At 41.4% G+C, this 16,838-nt stretch overlaps 1 protein-coding gene across 1 annotated transcript in view; it reads right to left on the reverse strand.

Annotated features, from left to right (window-relative positions):
* Positions 1–4,007: 4,007 nt before the first annotated feature.
* Positions 4,008–16,838, reverse strand: part of NDFIP1 (Nedd4 family interacting protein 1) — a 753,142-nt gene continuing 740,311 nt past the window's right edge. Inside the window, exon 8 of the mRNA XM_044069282.1 lies at positions 4,008–5,353. The gene's annotated coding sequence lies outside the window, so the exon portion shown is untranslated. The remainder of the gene's footprint in view (positions 5,354–16,838) is intronic.

The following is a 16,838-nucleotide window of genomic DNA, read 5'->3' on the forward strand; positions in this document are numbered from 1 at the left end:
CAAACTGGAAGCAAAGCTCTCAACCCAAGACTGGAAATGACAGTCAAGACGAGAAGGGTAATACTTGCAACACACCACCAGTCTCACATAGACATAATAAACCAACACTGGCAAATAACATACATGAATACATGAAAACATACTCGGAGGCTCTAAATAAAAATCTGGAAAACAACAGAGACCTCCAAAACAGACATCCAAGCAACCTCCACACCCCATCACCAACCATGAAACACAATTAGTGTGCCACGCAATCACAGCCCTTAAGGTAAAATAAGATACCCAACACACTAGTAATAGGCGACTCTATAGTCGGGCACAATGATGTCCCACTAACTAGGAGAAGGTTACAGTTAGCTGCCTGTCTGGTGCCAGGATCCTCCACATAACACAAGCACTCAGGTCACTCCAGAACAAGTACAAATATGACTCTGTCATTGTCCATGTTGGTGTGAATGACCTCAGACTTACCTCCCTGGACTACACGAAGAGACATGGAAGAGCTCTCTGATCACGTAGCCCAGGCCGGTATGACCCTGACCCTGAGTAGCATCCTGCCTTCACCAAGAATGATGCCACAGTATAAAGAAAAAATGATCAATTTCAACAATTGGCTAAGTTTCTGGTGTCATTCAAAGGGGATCCAGTATCTGTCCGCCTGAGATGACATGTTCGCCAAGCCACATTGCTTCGCAAGAGATGGCTTGCACCTGTCACCCTTAGGCTTTAGAATACTGGCCACGGCTCTTGCCGCCCCCATAGTGCCTTTTTTAGGCAAGGCTCAAAAGACTAACCCACCACTAAAAATAGCACAAGTAACCAAAAACTGAGGGTAATGCTACTCAACGCCAGAAGTCTAAACCTCAAAATGCACACACTCGAGGCACTCCTCAGTATGGAGAACATCGACATCTGTGCAGTAACAGAAACCTGGTTTAAGACTCCTGAGACCACCCCAGCACTACTAGGCTATAACTCATACCATACCTTTCGGCCACAGAACCAGGACCGAAACACAAAAGGCGGGGGGTGTATCCACATTCATCAAGGATACCCACACATCCAGGTTAGTGGCGCAGCACAATGCATCAGAGATCACCCACGTGCAACTAACAACGGGCAAAACTGCAATCCAAATTGTAGCTTGCTACAGATCACCCACCATGAACCAGGACCCCCATTCTGCATTTCTGGAGACACTGGGAAATATGAAGGTCCTACCAAACACCCTAATACTGGGTGATTTCAATTACCCAAACATAAACTGGGAAAACTACTTCCAAGTACTAACTCCCTTGCCCAATGCTTCCTAGAATTTATAAACTCGAATGCCCTTGATCAACTGGTCAACACCCCCCCCCCCCCAGAGGGAACATATTGGACCTGGTCATCACCAACATGGACGACCAGTGTTCCACACCACAGGTTAACCCCTCGCTGGTTAGATCAGACCATAGACTAATCCTCTGGATACCCACATTTCGCCCCCACCCCCAATCAAGGAAACCACTGTGAAAAACTTTTTAAAAGCAAACTTCACGTTACTTAAGACCGAGGTGGAAAGGTTCACAGCCCCCATGCTAAAGGACAATGTCGTCCAAGCTGCTGAAACCTTTACAAAGGCACTCTATGAGCATCTGCAGGAATGCATGGATTGTGCTATCTCAAGTAAAACCAAGACTCACTCCTCCAAGAAAAGGAAACCAGTCTGGTGGACCCCTGCCATAAACAAGCTATACAACAGGAGGAGGAAGAGAGTAAAATCCCAAGAAGGAAAGACATCCCTGATCAGTATCAGCAAGAAACTACGATCCCTCATTAAATTATCCAAGGCTAGTTTTGAAAGAAAATTTTTCAATGACTCCAAAGATAACCACAAAGCGTTCTTTAGCTATGTCAAGAACCTAAGTGGAAACTCTCAGATCTGCTCTGAGTTAGTGCAGAATGGAACAAAATGCACTGAACCGACTGATATTGCCAACATTCTGGCAGACAGGTTTAGTGCAAACTTCACCCCCCTCTCACCCCCTAAAGGGCCCATAACCATACCAGAAGAATGTAGGGCCCCGTCAATCACCGACACACAGGTTAAAACAGCCCTATCCAAAGCCAAAAACACAGCTTCAATGGGACCGGACGGTGTCTCAGGCTGTCTCTTACAAGAGCTCCAAAATTAACTAACCCCTCACCTAAACACACTGTTCAAACTCAGCCTCTCTACAGGCTACGTACCCACAGAGTGACTCACAGCAACAGTTACCCCACTCCACAAAGGTGGAGCCTACCCATAGAGTGGCGCACAGCAACAGTTACCCCACTCCACAAAGGTGGAGCCACAATGGACCCCAGGAACTATCACCCTACAAGCCTGACTAGCAAGACTATGGAGCGCATCATCATGGAACTCATTAACAGAGACATTGGGATCCTCCAAACCTTGGACGCTACCCAGTTTGGCCTTGTTAAGGGCAGATCATGCCTCCTAAACCTGGTGGACTTCTTTGAGACAGTTACCAAGGCATTAGACGAGGGAAAAAAGGTCCACACAGCCTACCTAGACCTCGCAAAGGCTTTTGACACCATTCCTCAGTCTAGTATTATAGACAAGCTCACCAGCTTGAACATAAACCCCATGTCACGAGATGGGTTGCCAACTGGCTCATGGATAGAACCCACATGGTGAGAGTTGCAGGATCTATGTCCGACTCTAAACCGGTTACAAGTGGCATCCCTCGGGCTCAGTCATAGGAGCCCTCCTGTTCGGTATATACTTCTCAGAGGTACAGGCAAGCATTGGAGGACTATGGCTGACCAAGTTCACAGATGACTGCAAACTAGGGGCCATAAGTGATTCTCCGGCTGATACAGACACCCTCCAGACGGGTCTCACTGAGACGGATACCTGGTGTCAAAATCATGGCCTCAAGCTAAATGCCAAAAAGTGCATAGTCATCTCCTTTGTAAAAAAATAAAGTACCCGCGAACTATTACGTAGGTGGTAGTCCCCTAAATACAGAAAATGTAATAAGGGAACTGGGGACCTAAGTAGATAGTAACCTCTACTTTGATAATCATATTGCCAAGGTGGTTAGAAAATCCTTCTATGTGGCCCACCTAATCACAAAAGGGTTCGCATCTACAACAAAAGAGGTTATTGTACCTCTCTACTCATAACTCATTAGACCCATCATATAATACAATGCCCCATTTGGGATGTACCTTACAAGACACCTGCAACAGCTAGAAAGACCACAAAAGTACCTCACCAAAAGGATTACTGACCTCAAACAGATGCCTTATGCAGCCCGACTCAAGAAACTCCAGCTGTACTCGGTTGCATACCGCTTACTCAGAGGTGATCTCTGCCTGACATACAAGGCCATGTCCAACCCAGAATTGATGGACATGCTTCACCTAAAAAAAAAATCCCAGAGACCCACACTCTAGACATATAAACCTCACCACAACGATAAATAGGACATACTGGAGGGATAGATTCCTGTCCCAGAGACTCCCCATGCTTTGGAACAGGATTCCAATATACATCAGGCAGAGCCCCTCACTAACACTCTTCAAGAGAAACCTTGACGGGTGGATGGGAAACAAGAAATTTACCCTGGGGATCACTGCAGTGGCTCTGCTGGACAGTGGCGCAGGGAACTAATGGCTCTGCTGAACAGAGGCACAGGGAACTAATCTAAGGGGGTGGCGAAAGCCAACACATTCTGGCTAGGCTTATAAATGCCCTTGGGCAGATAGCCTAGTACTTACCTATGAACCTATGTACTGATGCAAGGACGACTGTCACATTTATGCCTAGTGTACCTTAGCACTCATTCAACATGTGGGAACCGTACTTAGCAGTTTTACTGATGTTACTACGCTGTTATAGAACCATTCCATCTTCTTTTCACCATGGCATTATGACATTAAAAGAAAAACAGAGGGCCTGAAATACATCCATTAATCAATTCTTAATAAGGTACAAACCACAGTGTATCACAATCTTCTACTTAAGTAACATTTATTAGATGTTCTGTTTTATTTACAGTCTGAAATATTAATATAATAAAATTTAAAGGCGCATTACAGCTTGGCAGAAAGCACCGTGGTGCATACCAGTTAACTCATACAAAGCATCAAACATCTGTTAACACAAGTCATTAAAAGCAAACAGTACAAGGTTTTTGAAGGGTCTGTTTCAAAGGTCTACTTATTTTTAATAGCCAAATACAATTTCCCGTTTGACCCCTCTTCCTTCTTTGGTTAGGGATGTAATTTTAAAAATATACGCATATACATATATGTGCGTGTGTGTACAAGGTGTAGAACATACTAAGTAATGTTCAACATCTACAGTGTTTACTGACAACAGAGACTGTTCTTAAAACAGTATTCAATTCTTTCTGACATGTAATTTTCATTTTCTTTCACGTTCTAAACCTGGAATCACATCCTGCAGGTGCCTTGCTGCAACTGATGTCAGCTGCTGATAAGGAAATCAAGGAAAAGTCTCAATAAATACATATGTTCTTCCAATAACAGTTACTCTACAACAGATCGTTCTTTTTGGGGGGAAAGGGAATCAAAAGACAAGTTTCATCTCATTTATCAATCATAATCTCTTTTCACAGCCTATACATGTTCACACCCATGTTATTTTAACCTAGTTTACTTAACTGGCTACTATTAATACTTGCTTCTTTCTATTTACGACAATACTAGAGCCTTGTTCAAATTAGGCACAAACTATCAATATTTTTAGAACATTACAATTCTCAGCTAGATGCATCAACCTACTTCAAGTTCTGTGTGCTTCTAACAACAGTATTAAACACCAACACGGAATGGCTCTTTCTTTACACAAAAGAAAAATATACCTCTGCTAATTTAATAACTTTTGGAAGGACATCCCCCCACCCCCGTGGAAAAGGCCAGCATTACTTGTTCTACATTATTTCCCTCCAAATAGATAGTCAATATTATGAAGAAAGAATATTCCCAATAGTAATGTAATACTGCCCTCTACTGGAAGATGGGGCACAGTTCATGCTAGGTGAATGACTATGAAGAAATATAAGGCATTATTAGTACATCACAGACTTGATTGCGAGAGCACTTCAAAACATTAGCAACTAATGACTGAATAATTGCAGAATTCTGCATTCACTATTAAAATTTTACACCTAGAAACAAATATAAAGAAATGTTCTTAAAACAGTATTCAATTCTTTCTGACATGTAATTTTCATTTTCTTTCACGTTCTAAACCTGGAATCACATCCTGCAGGTGCCTTGCTGCAACTTGGTGATAGTTCATCAGAGCAGGAAAGCATTTCCCAAGCAAAAAAACCTGTGGAAAAAAAAGAAAAAAAAGTACTGATGCTGTTGTAGCTGAAAAGGCTTTATGCTTTTCTGAGGAAAATGAAATTATGAGACACAATGCAAACAAAACTAAAAAAAAAAAAGACTACTCGGGAAAATAAAGATTTGGACAAGTCAAGGAATGTATGCTCCTGACTAAATGCATCCTCTCCCCTTTATTCAGCATACACAACCACCTTCCCTCCTGACTACACAGCCACAGGACCAGGGTAGCACATTGGCTAAATGTTAAGATCTCTGATCAGCAGCAACATCTGGATTCTCCTCAATTACTCCAACTTCTCCTACCGCCAGAAAACATTCTGTGGTTGAAAGGATACAGTGATTTGTCTATATACATTACAGCTTCCCTTGAACTTTTGTCATGGGTCATAGCTGATGTGTTTGAGGAAGACCAGTTCAGTTACCTCCCAACAAAAAACCCTGGATCAGAAGTTAGGCTAACAGACTGCATTATTTGGTTAAGGAAACAAGCCTTTTATAGGCAACTCAGCTTTCATTCCTGTGAGACAGCATGTGTGTACCTGTATGTAAATAAAAGCAAAACTTCAGGAAACAGCTGTGGGGAAAAGATCAAAAAAAGTCTAACAATTAAAAGAAAGGGAGATGCCCAACTGTTGGACATAGTCCAAATCAACTGATGTCAGCTGCTGATAAGGAAATCAAGGAAAAGTCTCAATAAATACATATGTTCTTCCAATAACAGTTACTCTACAACAGATCGTTCTTTTTGGGGGGAAAGGGAATCAAAAGACAAGTTTCATCTCATTTATCAATCATAATCTCTTTTCACAGCCTATACATTTATGATGGTACGTACTGAATACAAAAGCAACAACAGGTGACTGAGCCAGCCAGTTTATCACCATCACTAGTAACTTATTTCAAAGAAATCAAGAAACAGTAATTTAATGTGCTACTAAACAGAAGTTATGTGCTTATACCACTGGATCCATTCATCCTAGTCCATCCAATATGACTGAGTATCGAGCCACATGGAGCCAAATCTGACCCTGCTAGCACTCGTGCCTCAAGCTCTTTTAAGTATTCTTCCCTCCTGTTATTCCTCATATGCAATAATTCTCCACAGATTAAGTCTGCTGATTAGAGGTGGTGGACTACGAATACTATAGGTATATAGCGAATAAGGAATATGAAGTAGTAGACTTTCAAGTTAATCTGCCTGGTCCACAAGACAAGATGAAAACTGGATGGGGGAACAGAGGGAAGGATGTTGCATTGGTCAGACCAGAAAGAAAGGATCCAATCTTACGATATGGCTGAAGTAAGAACTGAAGGACAGGGCTCTGAAATAAAAATGATTGGTTCCTAACCAGAAGCATCAAAATCTCTAAAATGCTTTTGTTATCTTGACATGGAGGAAGGCATCCTGAAGATCTACCGAGGACATCCAATAGTTTGCTTTCAAGTAGGGTAAAATCATTTGCCTGTGACCACTCTGAAGGGATGCAACATGTGATGTGACCTTCATGTAATACAGTCAATAAATTATTATATTCAACAACAAAAAAAAGGAAAGAAGGAAAAATATTTAGGTTACTGAGGTCTTTGTTCATTGAAACGTAAAAGAATCCTGAAGAGATACAGATTTTGGACTATTTCTGGTCTGGTGGGACCTCCTGACAGCTAATCAGACAGCCCAAGATCGAACACTGATCTGGAAAGTGGAGATACCTACTAAGGAAGGGTACAAGTGAATAGCCAGCGTCTGCTGAAATATCTAAGAACAGAGGCAGCTTAAGTGGCATAGCTGACAACGGCTGGTAGAGACCTGGTAGACTACAGCAGCTGTACAGGGCCAAGCAGAAAAACTGGAACGATCAAGTAGCATTAAGGCTGTAGCTACACATGAAGATGCACGTGCATAAAGCATACATTCATTAAAGGCTGACTGATGCTGCTCCCTACTATAATAGCACATGCAACAGGCTGCTGAAGGAGGTGTTGCACAGCATTAAAAAAAATCCCACATTAGGAATCATGGAGGACACCATACTATGGGGCTATCCATCTCCTCTGTGAGCCACCTTTAGTGAGACGTCTCTGTTGGGAGCAAGCAGATGTTCAGAACACCACAGTGTGGGCAAAATGACTTAAAGAAGGTCAGGAGCTACAAAAGAAGTTATATGCCTAAGTGTCAGTAACAGATCTCAGGTAGATACCAGATGCTGGAGGCATAATGGGGAAGAAATAGTATCTGGAAACATACGTTTTCATAGTGTAATGCATTGGCAGATTAAACCACTACACAGTACTCTGTTAGGAATACTGAGTAAGCAAATTAGTATAAATATATATATATATTTTTTTAGCTGGGATACTGGATCTGAATTTCCTAGAAACATAAGACCTTGTCAAGTTTAACTCTGGTGGATGCCAAAAAAGCAATTGATAGAAAATGGAAATCCAAGTCTAAACTAACCATACATGAAATAGTGAATATTGTAACAGAGATAAAAGAACTGGAAGTGGGATCTTTAGAAAAGGATAGGAGTAAATTACATAGGAAAAAATGGAAATTATGGGAACAATACATAAAGAAAAATGTTTTGGAGGAGGAATGAGGTTTAACAGATGGCAGAAACTGAACAATGTATGTAATGATGACAATTATATGATGTACAATGTTTATAAATGTGAATTTGCCAATATGGTTTGATTACTTCTACATAAATGTAAGTTTTCCTATGTCATGAGTGATAATTCAATAAAAGTGTTTTTTTTTTTGTATTAGAGAGCAACAGATAATGGAAAGTCTTCTTCGACACATTACTGCCCACTGTACTACCATTTACCATCTCAACTTCCATTATAAATACAACTCAGTTAAACTAGTCATACATTGCTGTTTTTTTTTTTTTTTCAGGAAGCAGGGACCCTCAACCCTCCAGTGCTTGGTCTCTCCCCACCACTAAATACACCTTTCAAGTTCCATCAACTCAAATAAAGATAAATAAGCCTGCCCCTTTCTTCAAGTTTCTCAACCTCACAAGTAGCACATTAACAGACTGGAGGTGTATGTGGTGGTGGGACTGGGAAAGCTCATAAAACAGGGAGTCCAAGTAAGCAGCTCCCCCTGAAAAAGACTTTCCAAACATTAACTTTTATTTTTCTACCCATGTGGTCAAATGAGGTTGCAAGATAAAATCAGTAAAGTAGATTGTGGGACAGTCATTGTCAAACCAAAACAGACCCTACTCATCTCTGTGGCACAGAATAATGTAACCCTGACTACAGTCCAGATGACCTGAAAGTAATCAGCAGAGGCACTTGAACAGCCAAGCAGAAGTGACTAGCTGTGAGTATTCAACATTGGCTCCAGCATCTTGGGAGCAGGGGAGGCAGTCCATCCCATTGCAATGCTAACACATCCTGAACAGAGAGATGCAGAGTGTGCATCATATAGGCTGGGGTTGCAAACTCGGCTCTGCTAAGCTGCGTTCATACAGAAGTCTTCATGGGCATATACAGTAACATATGCAGCAAGACAGGATGACACAGCAGGCTCTCACATTTACATGTATGTCAGCCTCCAGGAAAGGTGGTACAGCCAAATAAGAGAAGCCTCTGATGGCTCCCTGGGTGATGGACTTCTGTAACGGTCTTTCGTCCCTTCTGGGAATGAACTGGTTTGACTGATTGCAGGACTGTTAATTGCGGACAGGCAGCAAGTGACGATACAAGAAATGAAGCAGACCTTGCAGGAGATGCCTAGTTCACAGTTTCGCACAAGTAACTTAATTTCAAGGCCATTATAAGTAACCATTCTGTAGAGTTTTGTGACCTCATGAAGAATAAACTAATACAAAGGCAGCTATCAGGAATCTAGTAGCAGAAACACATCTACAGCAGTGTGTAGGGGGTAGCCGCCCAAGTAGCAAAGTAACAAGAGGCACAATTTGCATATGCTGATCAGGTGGTAGTTGAGTACAGGCATTCAGTTGCTGGCACTGCATTTGCAGTCAGGGCTGAAGCTCTTTAGCTCTCCATGTCTGCCACATCAGTACCAGCATTCAGAAATGAATGCAGATACTGCTTTGTGATCAGGGCTTGAGCATGTGCCATGTGTGGTATTTAAAATGTAGAAAGCCACTTGTTACATTTGCAGCAAGAGGTATGCTACAATTTAGAAAGAGGGACCTACTTGTAGTAACCATGTTGCTACAATTTAGAATGAAGAACCTCTTCTCATTTGTTCCTGAACTTGGAGGAAAGTACTTTCTTTTTCTATCCTTAAGGTGAAGGAAAGGAAGGACGGTTGGGGGGGGGGGTCCAGATTGGTGAGCTGCATAAGACATTATATCACCAAAAGGATGGGAATGGTCACTAGGTTATAAATTTATAGAAAATTAAAGAAATAAAGGGAAAAAGAAACTCCAGGAATCATCAAACAGAAAGTTCAGGATCTGAAGTCTTACTAGCTTGGTTATCTGTACTACTCAGTCCAAGTTACTGAAGTACCAAGACTATCTCAAATACTCTGTCCAAAACATCAAGTATTGTATCTAACAGCAGCTCCACTTATAGAGAAAAGGGGCAAACACCAATGGCTGTAATTGTACCTTTACTACACAGCTCCTAATCTATAAGATTGCAAAAGAAAGTGAACATTGCAACAATAAAATATGCAGACTTCAGGGTACAGTCTGAAATTCCATCCACGCTAAACAGCAGAATGTAAATGGCAAGCTTTAGGCATTCTGTTATAGAATGAATGAAAAAGAGCATTATGTTAATATTAATGGAATCTGACAAAAAAGTCTAATGCTATAAAAGATGCAACCATTTCAGCTTGTTTAGTTCAAGGTCATAAGCTGCCATCCTGAAAACAAAGAATATGAAACTGTGCTCTTGAGATGCTAACTTCTGGAGTCCTAATATAAATTTGGTTAGAAGGATTTGGACTGTATTTTTTGGATGCTACTTTTTCCAAGTGACTATGGTTGGAAAGATGCTGTTAATTACTTAAATCTGTATTTCACTGAGCTCCTTTTATATATCATACTGCAGGTGTTTTCTAAAAAAACAAGACATATCATTATACTGGATAACTGATGCTGGCTTGCAAACTGTAGCATATGGAGTCTTAATACAACTTTGGCTGAAATTATTTTTTTATGAGGCCTCTTCCAATTGAGTGCTGACAACTGCTTACAGAATTATTTCTCTCAGCTCACTCAGACATGGTATGCAAATGAAAACCTTCTCAGAAGATTAACTGCATTATTTGGAAGTACTGGTAGTGTTTTTCACATTCTCTAATAACCACTATTGGGGATAAACTGCCTGTAACTTCATAAACTATTTCCTACCACCAAAGGAACTCAGGTCATCCTAAACTGCAGCTATAACATTTCAGGTTAAGCTGAAGTGTGTTTGTCGAAAAAGAAAGTGAGGACACGACTTATACCTCTCAACTTCTTTGCTCAAGAATACTGTACAAAGCAAAAAAAAAATAAATAAAAATGGGAGGATAAAGGCTCAAAATCAGATACTTTTAAAAAAAAATATTTCTCTAATTTAAAAAGTTAAAAGTTTTGCAATAAGTATGAAATAATGATTGGTATTACTAGTGGACTGTAATCCTCAATGATTTACCAGAAAGTCCAGAAAAAATGTTGAGGGACAGAGCAGAAATATGAGGCAGAATCACGGATAGTTGAGATATGTGGATGGCTTGCTATCATTAATTTAAATGTAGCCTGAAAACACAGACATTTTGACCTTTAAATGCACCAACATAGGTTTTGCAGTTACTCAAGCTTTTGAGCGGACATGAGCCCTTTGTCAGAAGTTACTAAGCTACTGATGTTATATAAAGTGCTTAAATATCCGTTTCTTATTACTTTTACATCTTAGAAAGAGAATGACTACACAGTAACATGCAAAACCTGATTGTTTTTGTAGTGGTATGATCTTCTACAGTTTCAGGCTCTCTCACATATATACACACAATGTCTGTGTCTAAGCTGTAAAATTCAAAGGAACCATTCGAGCTGCACATTTTTTTCTACATTGGCATTTTTCAAATGTCTGGTTTTAGATAAATGGAAATAAATTATGTACTTCCCTTTCTAGGCACAGTGTATCTAACATCAGTAAATTAACTTCTGGGGTAAGGCTCATGCCAGCTTGAAAACTTGCATTATCAATGAACATGGGAAAAGGGCACCTACTACAAAAGCTCTGTTAAAGTACAGTTATATAACTCACCATAACAGTATATGCTCATTCAAGTAGATCTCTGCTGCCATGTAGACCACCATCCATGAAGCCAGACTTCCATCCTTCCAATCTAACTTCTGGAGCTTTAATCGCTTTAATTTCAGTTAATTTTTGGTCAAAACTTAACTAGTCATTGTACCTTGCCTGGGGGCACTTCATGGCTGTTCCCCTCAGCCTGCAAATTCTGCTATCGATGTATTCATACTGCTTATCTAAGAAGCCTAATAAGTCACAAAGTGTCTGGCAGGAGAGAGAGAGAGAACCTCCCTGTTTACTCCCTAATAACAAGGGAGAAGTCTTTACTCTACTTGCATACATAACTACGTAGGCATACATAAATCCATAGAAGGCTGCATAAAAGGGGCAAAATATTTCTGCTTCCCGGAAAATATGAAGCCAACTCCATGGTGAGGTCAGAATGTATATTGTAATGGTAATCATGCCATTCAAACATCTACTGTTACATGCTAAGTTACCCACACAATTATACTATGCTCTTTAAATTCTTGTATGAAAGCCTGACCCCCCCCCACACACACACACACACACATCCTGCAGCACAATAGTCACAAGCCCTGCTTGACTCCTCAATGAATGCTCTCATTTTTAGTGATTGGAACAAGTGTAAACAGAGATCAAAATGGCAAGCTCCCAAATAGTCTTGGTTGATGCATTTGTTGTTTAAGAAGGCTGCTGTGGTGCAGCAAAAAGGCAATACAATTACACACATTGATGGGGTCTGCTTGGAAATTGTTCTATCTGCTTTTCTGGATATAAATGCAACAGAACAGTTGTTCTCGCCTAGCCTCCTTTCTTCAAAAAAATGTAATATCACAGTTGTCAATGCCATGTAACGAATGTAGATCATTCGGTCTTCACTGCTTTACCTCGGTAACCAGAATGTAAACAAAATAAAACCACTTCCCTTTTATTCTAAGGGATGTGAAATAAAACAGGAACATGGCCAGCTACACTGACTGCTAGCTCATAGACCACTGTAAAGAAAAAAGGACTGAGCTCATAGGCTCACCTTGCCCCTAAGGAAACTATGTATTGGTTTCTTACATGACAGCATGAAGTAACAGCCACCAAAATAAAATTTTCCAGGGGGAAAAGTAGTAATTTCAAAGCTGATTATAGTTTAAAGGGGACTGGGTTCGTTTTTCAACCATAAAGTTAAGGGCCCATGGGGAGAAACGAGATTCAAATGCTACCCCCCCCCCCCCACAAGGAATTGCTAAACCAGAAAACATGAGGACAGGGGAGTGTCCAGCAAAAGACTAGCAGCAATGGCTGAAAGGTACACCCTGATGAAGGCTTACGACAGGTTACTTGAAGAGAGCCCTGGCAAGCTGATCTCTGCAGGGAAAGTCCTTCCCAAAGAGTAAGAAAAAGCAAAACCTTTAGCCAAATAAGACTTCAAGTGTGGCTTTCTGGTCTCCTGCAAAATACCCTTCACTTCCTCTGAATGTGGATCCTTAAAAGATATCAAGCTGTGGGAATCCAGACCACTAGTCTTCAGTTCTTTTTCCACATCCTCAGTGACGAGTGTGTGCTTTTGAGGAAGCAAATGCCTTGACATTTGCACTATCAGTGAATACCGCTATTGTCTCTGCTAAAGCAGATTTTGGCCTTGTTCATACCGACTTAACTGAAGCAACTTTGAGATTAGAGTTAGGGATGAAAATGCATCAGGGGTATACCTCAAAGGAAGATAAAGCCAATCACTGCCCATACTTCTTTGCAAACTGATCTGGAACATGATTTCTGATGATGGCATTTCATTTGACTGATGTATGAAGACCCACATCTCCATATGAAAGAAGGAAAGGGTTAAAAAAAAAAAAAAAGTCAGACAAACCGTTTAGTAAAAAAAATACAAGACAGACAGCCAAGCTAGAGTCTTCACTGTGTAATACCCTAAGCCTTCTATAGTGGAGACCCATGGGTATATACAAATTAAATCTTAAGGACATACAAGTGTTTCAGCTACACGGCTTCTGAATGCCCATGACTTTTTACTTTTAAGTCTTTATGGGTACATGTATACCAATAAACCCATACTCCACTAGCTGCAGTCATGTAGCCAAAATAGTAATATGCCTTTAAGTGTTCATTCTGCATATATCCCATGGGCCTCCACTGTATGAGTTTTAAGGTATTAACACTGTGAAGACTTTAGCTTGGCTGGGTCTTTCTTGTAGTTTAACACATGTGAGAAAGGACGACGTATGGCTTGTGACACTGCTCCTCCTTAATTGGTCTGCCATTATGTTCTGGGCTAAGGGAATGTAAGAGACCAAGACATGCAATCCACTTGGGTAACCAGTTTTCACACCTTCAGTGCGAGTCTGCACATTTGATAAAGTTAAGGCCTTTTTTTTAGGATAACCAGGGTTAAAATCTGACTGGATCTCCCTTTCTTCTGGCAAAAAACAAGGTCAAAGTCTGCACGTTAATATGCCTGCGTAGTATGTGTTTTCTCCTCTTTCACAGAACTTTAAGTTGCACTAAATGCAACAACCAAACAAAGACTGAGGCATCTATGGTAAGGGTCTGCATCTCCTTTGGGGCTTGGACCCCCTACCAGCTTTTACAGATATGACTGTTTGTGCTTAAACTAGTTCAGATCTACTTGATTAACCAAGAAAAAAGTTGGTCTGATTCATCTTGGATATTAAGTACCCTTGCAGACAGAGATGTGGAGGGGTTCTCCTTCAGGTACAGAATGGCCACAAATACTCCTGGAATCAGAAGAAACAATAACACCCATATGTTAACCACATAGTCCCAATGGACACAAAGTACAGTTGTGTACCTACCATAAATGTAGATGTTGAGTGTATTCACTGTTGCAGTCATTACACTAGGGTTATCCTGCTGGCAGGCGACCCGCAGTCAGTCAGAGTTCCAAAGTCTTGGTCCGGCGTCGGTTGCTGTCGCCTCTTCCCTGACGTCAGTGCGCCAGGGGTATAAAAGTTGCAACTGACGCCATTTTATTCAGTTTTTCTTGCCCCAGATGTCACAGGTGCCCCCAGATAGGAAGGCTGGAAAGATAAAAATATGCCAAAAAACATGCATATATTACTATAAACATTTCCTTCATCTACAAGCAAATACACCACAAAGATTGTATAGCGTTGAGAAGTACAGAAAAGTCCCAGCAATGAAAAGGGGGATGGTGGGTGGGTAACCTGGACTGCAACAGTGAATACACTCTAACATCTACATTTATGGTAGGTACACAACTGTACTATGTTCGTGTTTCACTGTTGTAGTCATTACACTTGGGTAGAATCCCAAAGCTGAGGTTGGGTGGCTGGGTCTAAATTGGATTGGGAGAGGCTACCAGGCCCTGCAGAACTGCAGTGGCAAAGCCTGCTCTGGATTTAGAGTAGAGTGGTAAGTGGTAGTGCTTGGTGAAAGTGTGCACTGAGCTCCAGGTTGCAGCTTCTAAAATGTCTTTGGTTGGTACTCCTCTGAGAAAAGCTGCTGAAGTGGCTGCTGCTCTGGTAGAATGAGGCCTAATGCCCTTAGGCACTGATTTGCCATGTTGTGCATAACAGAAATGGATGCAATGTCCTATCCATTTTGAAATTGTCTGCTTTGTAATAGGCTTTCCTTGTGATCCTGCAGCATAGGCTACAAACAGTTGCTCAGTTTTTCTGAAGGCTTTTGTTTTGTCCAAGTAGAATTGTATCTGTCTGTGTACATCCAAAGCGTGCAGAAGTCTCTCCCCTTTATTCAGGGGATTTGGGTAGAAAGTAGGTAAATGGATGGTTTGGTTCAAGGCCACATTGGAGACCACTTTTGGCATGAATGTTGGGTTTGTCCTAAGAAACCCTGTCCTGATGGAAAATGATGAAAGGTTCCACAGCCATTAATGCCTGTAACTCTGAAACTTTTCTTGCTGAAGTTATTGCTAGGAGCAGAGCAGTTTTCCATGATAAGAATTTTAGATCAGCTGTGCTGGCTGGTTCAAAAGGAGGCAGCGTGAGTTTTTCTAAAACAAAGTTGAGATCCCAAGTTGGTACTGGTGCTCTCCTTGGCGGTCTTATATATTTTGCCCCTCTGAGGTACTGTCGTAGTAGAGGATGTGAAAAAATAGGAGGGTCCGTATTGTAATGAGCTGAAATGGCAGAGGCATGGATTTTAATTGATGAGAAAGATAGGCCTTTGTCCAGCATCTCAGTTAGGTATTGTAAAATCTGAGGTATATTAGGGACAAGTGGCTCGAGGCCTTGTGCCTGGTTCCAAGCACAGAATCTCTTCCATTTTTCTGCATAAGATTTCCTAGTGCTGGGCCTCCTGGCTTCTAAAATGACATCCATAACAGCTTTAGAGAGAGGTGCAGTCTGAGTGGCTACATTATCTGCCACGCTGCCAGATTTAAGGTTTTGAGTTGACTGTGCAGAATCTGATTGTTTTGCTGTATCAGAAGGTGAGGAATTTGAGGTAGAAGCCAAGCTGGGCCTTGAGACATGTTCTTTAGGATTGGGTACCAGTGCTGGTGTGGCAAGTCTGGGGCAATCAGGATCATTTTTGGCCTTTCTTGTCTGACTTTTAGGAGCACCTTGGTAAGAAGAGGCATCGGAGGGAAGGCAGAGACTGTCAGGCCTTTCCAGCTGAATGATAGAGCATCCACTTTCCATGCTTGAGAGTGATAAGTTCTTGTGCAGAATTTCTGTATTTGATAATTGTGAGGGGAGGCAAAAAGATCTATGTCTGGGCGTCCCCATTTCCTCGTTATCATGCTGAACACCTGTGGATTTAGTTTCGATTCGTGAGGATCCATGAGAATTCTGCTTAGTTCGTCTGCCAGTGTATTTTTTGTTCCTGGCAGGAATTGTGCCTGTAGATATACTTGATAAGGCAGTGCTGTGTTCCACAAAGTCATGGCTTGCCTGCGTAGGGGGTAGGAATGTGTGCCCCCTTGCTTGTTTATGAGCCACATAACTATGGTATTGTCCGTCTTTATTAATAGTTGTCCTGAATGTAGTAGGTCCTTGAAAGCTGTCAGGGCATTCTGAACAGCTAGCATCTCTTTTTGATTGATGTGAAGATGCATTTGTTCCTTGGGCCATGTGTCCTGAATACATTTTCCTGCCATATGTGCCCCCCAGGCATAATCCGATGCATCTGTTGTTATAGTCTGCCTGGCTGTGGGTAAGGTGAAAGGCTGTCCCTTGTTGTGGTGACAGGCCTGG

This window comes from Protopterus annectens, chromosome 4.part0 (assembly GCF_019279795.1).
Source record: "Protopterus annectens isolate FY-2018-M chromosome 4.part0, PAN1.0, whole genome shotgun sequence".
In the NCBI taxonomy this organism is placed as follows: Eukaryota; Metazoa; Chordata; order Ceratodontiformes; family Protopteridae; genus Protopterus; species Protopterus annectens.